Source organism: Python bivittatus, unplaced genomic scaffold (genome assembly GCF_059951505.1).
Source record: "Python bivittatus isolate LINGU-HERP-01145 unplaced genomic scaffold, Pbiv_v1 ctg000330_np1212, whole genome shotgun sequence".
In the NCBI taxonomy this organism is placed as follows: domain Eukaryota; kingdom Metazoa; phylum Chordata; class Lepidosauria; order Squamata; family Pythonidae; genus Python; species Python bivittatus.
Genome location: NW_028277058.1, coordinates 45,046,107 through 45,055,375, shown reverse-complemented (window position 1 = coordinate 45,055,375; position 9,269 = coordinate 45,046,107). Strand labels below are relative to the sequence as shown.

General features: G+C 41.4%; 1 protein-coding gene across 4 annotated transcripts in view; it reads left to right on the top strand.

The window, feature by feature from the left end:
• The first annotated feature begins 5,520 nt into the window (after positions 1 to 5,520).
• Positions 5,521 to 9,269, top strand: part of DENND2A (DENN domain containing 2A) — a 70,409-nt gene continuing 66,660 nt past the window's right edge. For 2 of the 4 annotated variants that reach the window (XM_088141138.1, XM_088141136.1), the window contains exon 1: positions 5,521 to 5,814. The gene's annotated coding sequence lies outside the window, so the exon portion shown is untranslated. Of the gene's footprint in view, positions 5,815 to 6,073; positions 6,263 to 9,269 lie in introns of those variants that run through there. The other 2 variants (XM_088141139.1, XM_088141135.1) reach the window with 2 other exon arrangements.

Below are 9,269 nucleotides of genomic sequence, written 5' to 3'. Positions count from 1 at the left end.
TCTGAATGTCATCCAGGAACAAACAGTTTTAATTTCAGTAATTGTAATTTTTTAAAAGGCTCCCTGAAATTGAGCTCAGTTCCTACATGGATACATACTTCATGTTTTATTAGCAATAATACAGAAGTGGTTTCTCGTTGACCTCTTTTGTCTAACTATCCCATTCCACCTCAATTTATGTCTAGAAAAAGGAAAATCAATACTGCCATTTAAAAAAATGTATATATTTTTCCAAGTTCTTGAAGTACTAAGCAACATATTAGACAAATCTCTCTAACACAGTATTCTCAAAAAATAAATATTACATTGGTATGTGATTATGAATTAGGACAAGGGAAGATTGACAGAATCAGAAGCATTGGCTGAGACCCCCTGCAAAGTTGTTTCTGTTAGAGAAATTAATGTCCCGTAAAACCTGAAGTATTGGCTACATTTTACATGTTGTGATTAAGTTGTTATAATGTGGTTTGTTTGGTCTTGGCATAGCATGTTGTATCAATGTAACCGTTCAGACGTAATCACAGAGCTTGGTTAGGTGAAATAAGATAGTTTAGTGCAATGCAACCCACTCTAAAAGTACATTTGTACAGTTCAGAAATCCAACTCATGCTAAAGTTGTATCTGGTAACAATTTTAAAAAGACAAGTCAACAATTGTAAGACTCCTCTAGAATCATAGTCCATATTCAAGCCTTTCCATGTCAGTTGTATAATAGATTTATGGAAGAGGTTTGGAACTTGGGCTTTGCATCATGACACTAAGATGCCAATTTTATCATTTTTGCATTGTTGCAGTTTTTGCTAGACATCTACCCAAACTGAACACAATGGAAATAATTCTGCCATGCTATTCTTATCTACCAACTGGTGGTCAGTGTGTGGCACCAGAGTCTAAATATTGCATACTGTTTAGCATATTGTAGGAATTCAGCTATTATGATTTGTAAACCATATTTCTTGGCTCAGCATGTAGCAGGAGTCCAATTAGTATGTTTATTACTGAAGAATTTCAGTTTTTTATGAAAGTCTAGTTAGTTTTCTGTTTTGTAAAGCTCCAAGGCCCTTGAGACAAAAATATGACATGTGTCTGATATAATGAGTTTTTTGTCTATGATGGTTACTTTAATGCTGTATCCTAAAATGGATCTGAAATACTGTTAGGCTGAGCTCAAAAATCATCTAGTCATGAAGGAATGCCATCATGTTGCAACAATAGGATGGCCACAATCCAACAAACATTTTCCATTGCAGCTCTTCCTAATCTGGTACCCTCCAGATAGGTTGGATTTAATCTCTAATGATACCTGGCTGTGCAGGTTGGGGATGAAAGCAGTTGTCCTGTGATTGACCTGCATTTTTTAATTAACACCCAGAAGAGAGGCTGCTTAGACAAGCTAACTCTTCCTATTTACTCTTGCAAGTTGTGAGATAACAAATGTTCTGCTCTAACACCAATCAGATAATTATTTCCCTTTTTGTTTTAGCAGGCGCCCAGTGCCTGCTAGACACTTAATCCTCATGAGATTGTAACCTTCCCTCACTGATGCCTAAACTAAGCAACTTTGGGGAGAGGTGAGGGGGGAGGTTGAAAGGCTATAAAACTTGCCCAACAAAAGCAACCCCTTTGTGAGTTGAGTTGCAGACTGTCCCCACTGGTTGGGGAAAGACCCCTGAAGCTGTAAGTAATTGGGACAATTTTAATAAACATTATTCAGTTTATGGCTGTCCTGGCATCTCCTTTCATGCCCTTCTGCTTCAGTATGTGTCCTACAAATTCTGAATTAGCTGGCAACACAAGAATTTCCGAAAACAGCAGTTGTTGTCCTACTAGTGGGCACTAACTTGTAGAAAGCTGTCCTAGACATGTCCGAAATACAAAATCCACAGGTTTGCTATGGATTCAGTGTAGCCCATGCAGAAAACAATTATTAATCATGCCTCTACTCTCCAACATTTCACAAGCTCAACATTAGGAACATCTCATGGACAAAGGAAGGGATTTTATAGGAGGGCTCCTCTATCAGCCCGAAATGAAACTTCTGCTCAGCCTATTTATTTCCTCTCCAGTACCCAGCCATGTGTTAATTTAAAAACAAAGAGGTTACCAGGAGTCATGCTTGACTTTGCCTCTTTATCCTTGCCAACCCACTGGAATACTGGAAATAAATTATGTAAAATATTATATTTTATAATGCATAATGTCTTATATTGATGTATTTCTGTGTCTGATGTTAGAGGTGAGAAGCATTCATTCCCCAGTAAAAGATTCATTGTGATATTCTATGTGTGTTGTCTTACTTGTAATGCAATGCAATGCAATTGTTGACCAGGTCTTGCCCATTATTTTGTGGAATGCAGTCCCTAACATGCTCGGAAAAAAATTGTAGACCCTTGCAATAAATGCTTATTATTACTATTGTATTTTTATCACCTGGGAGCAAGGGAGGCCTTTCTGGACTTCAGTGACTGAGCTTGTTGGGTGTTCTGTGCCATGATTTACATAGGAACAAAATAATGTTCAATTTTTCTTGAGAAGAAAGACACTTGGTCAGCCCAAAATGGGAAGATACAGGTCCTGATTATGTAATTTGTTCCTTGCTCAATAGGCGGCAGTCATAGAACTTAGGTGGAGATTGTTCAAGCATGCTGTGCCACTAAGCAGAAGGAACCAACAGTGATGCTTTGGGCCAGGATTTCCCATTTTTAAGGAACAGCATTTCTACTTTGTTTTCCCCACGTAGTTGGAAGAGGAGACATGTAAGTGATCGTGCATTTTTTTTTAGTCTGTGTGAATTGGATGGGATTAAATCACTTCCTTTTCACTAGGCTGTGAGATAAATGGATGGATGATTATGTAAATAAATTGTGGTAATTAAAATAGACAGTAGTGAAGGATAAATCATTAGAGCTAGTGATAATGAGGGCGAAGAAAAAAGGGTTTTGTGCTGGATGGGTTTGCACCAATATTTACAGGTTGTCTTGAAAGTCAACAGATGTTCTCTTTTGCTCCCACAAATAAATAAACAGAAGTACAGCTAAGGGAAACAATATGTTTTGTGATTCCTTAAAACTATTAAAGCAAAAGTTTTTAATCCACTTCCATCAGACACACAAAAAGTTATCTGACAGGTGTATGAATATACACATGTATGTGCACACATGTATTTGTGTGGAAAAGAAAACAAGGACACCTGGAAATTATATATATACACACAATATATGTGTGTGTGTGTGTGTGTGTGTGTGTGTATAAAATCAGTAATAACTATGTTAAATCTTAAATCTGTGCAAAATGACTGTCTGACAACCCTACATAGATTCTAGTACTGTTACGTTAACTAATACTTGTACTTGGAGTCATTATTATGTCTGGAGCCCCAGATGTTAGGAATGAACTGAAATTGATGTTTCCATGTGGGAGTCTCTCTGTGAAATTCCTGTATTTAAGAATGCAGAAGGGGCTTGAAATATTTCTTTACTCATTTCTGAAAATTCCCCTCCAGATATTCCTAAACTAAAACACCCAACAGCCCAAAATAATATGGTCAATGGAGAAGAAAACTGGGGAACCACAAATACCCCATCCGTTATTCTTTGAAAGACAATAGACAAACATAGTTACTCCACTCAAAATTATAGTAGGAAGGTAGATACAAATGTGTACATTAGAGACAGAAAGAATTCAAGGATTATTATTTATCAAGTGGTAATGTCCCACAGAGAGCCAGTTTTGTTAAGGCATCAGGCCAGAAACTGGGAGATGGTGAGTTCTAGTCCTGCCTTAGGCATGAAGCCAGCTGGATGACCTGGGGCCAGTCACTCTCTCTCAGCCTAGGAAGAAGCAGGCAGTGGCAGACCACTTCTGAAATCTGACCAGGAAAACTACAAGGACTAGTCCAGGCAGTCGCCAGGAGTCAAAAACTGACTCAAAGGCACTGAAAAGAAAGGAAAAAAAGTCCCACAGGGTGTATGTAATCACTTGGTAAATTAATTGTCCTGCAAGACAATTTGAATGAGTCCAATTTCCAATTTGAATGAGTCCAATTTCCTCCCTTCCATCACCAATAGGACTCTATTTATTAAACATATTTCTATGCCACCACAATCAAAACAACTCTTGGCAGCTCACAAAGAAAAAAACACAGTATAAAATACAAAAATAAAAACATGAAGGACTACAACAATACAAAGAGAAGAAAAAGATGACAACCTCAAATCAAATCAAAACAAATCAGGGGAAAGCTTTCTGAAACAGCTTCCAAAGCTTTTGGGAGTAAAGAGAGAGCTGGACTTAAATGAATCCAAGGAAAAATCCCCCCCCCCTCTGCTCCACTCCCCCAAAACTAGGCATGGATCCTTTTCAGTAGAAACTAGAGTCATTCCTCTGTGTATTCACTGAAAAAAATATTTTTAAACATCTTTGTATAAGTGGCTACAGCATTTTAAAAATAAATGATCTGTGGAGAAATTATTTTGTGCTCAACCCTGCTATGTTTTGATAAACACTGACTGCAGTTGTAATGCTATATGTACGTATTTCCCTGGTACTAAACCTGAGTTCCTATGTTTTGAACTATGATTTATTTAGGCATGGTTTGTTGCCTTAGTCACAGTTGGTTAATGTATTGTACTTGCCAACAAACCATGGTTTGCAGCTCTCAGAGGCTAGATTGCACAAGGCACTAAACTCAAACGTATTCAAATAACACAGACTGTATTTAGTTTTGGCTTAATGTGACCCTCAGCCACTCTGATTCGTAAACTTGGGTTTATGATTGATTTGTAAAACCAGCCAACTGTATTTTTTCAACAAACCACTATTAGGTAAACAATATCTTAATGCAATAATTCAGTTAATGAATAAGCATGGGTAGAATTGTGTGCAGCTGACATTCATTTTGACAGGGTTCACACCGCACATTAAGCCAAAATGCTGAATAAACTCAGCCAGTGTGATTGCTCTAAACATGATTTATGATTAGGCATGTTGTGTGAACCTAGCCAGTTGTGGTTTATGCAGCAAACTGCAATGAAGCAAACTTAGCATGTTGCATTATTTTTAATTCTCCTCCTGCCTTTCCTCCCACAGGGCACTCACATAAACTGTAGGAACACATCTCCTTTGATAGCAAAATTAGGGAGAGTGCTTTAAAAATGAGATTTTTCTTTCTTTAAGGAGCAAAAGCCAGCAGGATTGAGATGCTTGATCCCTTCGATGCATCCGCACTTTTGCATTCAGAGCCCCCAAATGTCTCCGAAGACCCAACAGTGCCCCCTCCCCAAATTCTCCCGTATCCGGGGTTTCCATAGAAACAGGGCCTGTTTTTCAGCCAGCAGCAGATTAGCTCACTGGAAAGGAGTCAAGATGGGTCAGGCCGGGGAAGGGTGGGAAGAAAGGCTGCGGGGGAAGAGGCGGAGGGGAAAGAAAGGGTGGTATTAACATCCTCAGCTTTGAAAAGAGAGCGAGAGCGCGCCGCACGCTCGGGGCGGGGGGGAGAGAGGGGCCGCCAAATTGCTGATGCTTGCGGGGAGGAAACAGCCGCCGAAGGACGAGAGAAATCCGGGCAAGGAAGCAGCTGCGAGGGACGGAAAGCGGAGCGGGATCCTCGCTGAGCGCCGAGCGGAGAAGAGCCAGTTTGCAGAGAGCCGCAGCGGGAGGGAGGCGCGTCCTCCGGAGCTGCGAAGGGCTAACAAAAGGAAGGAAAGAGGGGCGAGCGAGCTATGCGCCCCGAGGCTGCCGCGGCCGTGGCCCCGCTGAGAGTGGAGCGCCCCAAGATGAGGACGGAGAGCAGCCCGCGGACCCTCCGTCAGCAAGGTAGGTCGGCGCCGGGGCTGCAGCCGCGCACCCTTCTCCGCTCGCTGCTTGGGTCGAGGGAGGCGGGGGGGGGGGCGGAATTCCCCGAGGACTCTTTGGGAAGAAGCGGGGGAATTTTGTGAATTCCTCCGCGCAGTGCAATTTGGCTGCTCGGAAGGATGCGGCGGCGATGCATTTTGCTGGGTCAAGCCGTGCTGGAGCTGCGGACGAGCGGTGCTTTGCGCGCGGGATGGCGCGCGGGGACGAGCAGGAATAACAGGCGGAAAGGGCGCTTTTAGCCCTGGAGGAACCTCGGGGGCGCTCGCAGGGTTGGGATGATCTTTGGGCTCCCCGGAGATGGAAGGGGAGAATCTGGGATAGAAAGAGGATGATTTGGCGTATTGGATTCCCCAGCGCCGAGAAGAGAGTGCCTGGCTGGGAAAAGATGCGCGTGGCCCTCCTGGAAGTGGTTAGTTTTACTACGAGGATCGTGGGAAGGGCCGCTTAATGGGGGGACGGATTCTCTCTTTGTGTCTCTCAGTTCCGTGTTTCCCCGAACAGCTCCCTCAAAGCTGTTCAAAGTTTACATTGGAAGCGCGATTCCAGGGGTTCGCTGAGCTGCTCCAGGCCTGTTTGACTCCACCGCAACTCAGTTTGTGGTTTGTTGCAGCCGCACTTCTATACTTCTGGGTGTCAAAATAAATCCTCCTGTGTGAAACGGGACTTGCTTCTGAGCCGCCTGGGTCGGGTTGCTGTACACGTTTCCATAAAACTTTTCCCTTCGCTCCCCTGCAGTGAAATCTAAGTGATTTATTTATTTATTCAATTGAGAAAAAAATCTAAATGGTGAGATTAATTTGGCCTTTGTGATGCCTTCAAGGAGATGAACTGAGGAGAGATGGTTATCTAAATTTAAAAGGAGAAAAGCTCCTGGCAAAGATCTGAAGGAATTTGGTGAAAGCATCAGAGATAATTCCAAGGTGGATAAAGCCTTGTTTTGGAAACAATAGTAAATACAGTGAGTGTAAAAGGTGGGAAACTATTGATTACAAATTCCTAGGTTTTGTTGTTGTTGTTGTTGATGAAAATTATTGGATAATAACCCTGCCATTTCTCAAGGAAAACAATTTAATAGAAAAGAATATATATAGCTCAGGGTTGAACTGTGGAGTCTTTGGTGTTTTCTGAGCTTGGTTGATTGCTTGCAGACTTTTCATTACCTGACTAGGGAACATCATCAGTGCAAGTGAGTGTGGGGTCAATAGACACATAGAGACACCACATTTAGACACCATTTGAAAGCTGGTGTGGAAAAAGCTAAGAAGGAAACAAAAAGACCAGAACACATCTTCTCCAGCAACCAACATCCAGATAAGCAGGGATTAACACCAGACAAACTGATCAAGCAGAAAACAATACCCTAATCAAGGAACTACCAAGGAGAAAACCACACCCCTACCAACACTAGCAGGGCAAGCTACTGTATATAAACAGGGAGAAAACCCCACACTCGCTAGCAGCGATGATGTTATCTAGTTGGGTAATGAAAAGTCTGCAAGCAAACAACCAAGCTCAGAGAGCACCAAGGACTCCACAGAAAATTATTTAATTCAGGAAAGGGATGGAGAAATAAGTTTGTGATGCCACTTTTAATTCTTTTTGGGCCACCTGTATATTCTTTTGTACGTTCCTGGGCTCACACATTCTGACACACCCATTCTTGCTCATAACATTATCAGAATGTCTGTTGGTAAGGATAAGTCTAGATCCCATCTTATTTCCATAGTGAATTTTGTGTGAGTGACTCATTGTCCCTCCACCAAGGCTGGATAACCACTGGATAGCTGGAGTGAGGTGATGCATTTCAGGTTACAGGTTATTAGGCTAACGTTTGTAAATAGTTACCATCTGCAGCCACCATTTAGTTTTTCAGCCATGGAAATATCACAGTGTTTTGATTTGAGGCACACCCCTCAATCTTTTGCCTACCCCCAAATATTTTTTGTGTTTGGGTGTGTGTGCGTGTGTGTGTATGGTTGGAAGCGACAGGTTTTCTTTGACTAGAAAATTGTGAGAGTGATATTTGTTGCATCGTGTCAGGGCTTCCTGAAATGTTATAGCTATGAAATGTTCCATAACTTTGTGAAATGTTTTAAATTTCTAGCACCAGATGCCTAAGTAGAACAACAGAGACACATTTTTCCACTAAATTATAAAATTATAGGGAAGAATATGTGTGTGTGTGTGTGTATGGGGTGGGGTGGGGTGGGGTGGGGTGGGGAGGAAGAAGCCAACTCATTTCTGAGGCCTGTAGCAATGGGTCATTTCTATCTTTAACTTCCTACAGTTTTCAGTCATCTATTTTTTTCATCTTCAGGTACATGCTTTGTGCTTTTTTTGGTATCCTGGAAAATAATTCCGATCCTCTCTGACGGCATTAGAAAATTTAGGGGCAGAACTGAACTTAAGAAGGAGGCATGGCTATTTTAAAAATACCCATATGGTGTGTGAATGTTAAGTCTATTAGATGCTTGAACTGAAGAAAAGAGAACACTCTTGCAGTAGATATTTTCTTTTATTGGTCTTCAATATTTATTTCTGATCTTGTGTATGCTCTTTAAAAAGAAATCCATCATTTACTATAGAAATATACAACTTGGAAGCCTAATGAGCCCCCCACTCCTGCACCCTCAAACAGTTGCCAACAAATTGCAATAATGTGACAGAAGGAGAAATTATTAAATACATGGAATAATAATTTTAAGCACATTTCATGAATATAATGTAAATTAAATATGTTTTGGTTTCTGTCTCCTCCCTCCCTTTTTTTTTGTCCTGGTACATCCTACTCGTTAGTGGACTACCCCTCGCCAGTATGTAATTAAAAAGCCAAATTCAGCCCGCCATCCCAAACAAGTTGGTATACTATATTGTGGATCAGAGTTGGGTATGATTTCTTCTCGAAAGTATGGTCTGCCTGCAATGTAGAGGAGCCTTTTGCAGCCTGTGTCTTCCAGATGTGTTGGGCTGCTGTTCTGGAAGTTCTCTTCTAGGAGTTCTGAGAGCTGCAGTTCCAATACTATGTGGGGTAAATTGACCTAGAGGGTCTTTATGTTGTCTTGCTTAGTATTCTTGGCATAGCTGAGTTCTAACTGCAATAAGGATGCTGGTCTCTCTGGTCTACTCTGCTCATGTTAGCCCTTAGCATGCTACTGGTAGAGAAACTTGGGTTAGTTCTTTGCTTAATTTTAGGTCAACCTGATGTAAACATTGGGGTTATACTCACTTCACTGATAGAGCAAATAACCAACTTCAGCCACTGATATTAATCAATCACTGGCGTTTATGCCATGCAATACCTTCTGTGGTTCATTAAGCATAGCATTTGATGCCTCCCCATTGATAAGCGCAGTAGCTTTCTAACTTTGGGTACCCTCTATAAGAATGGCCATTAATTAATCAGGCACCATTGGTTT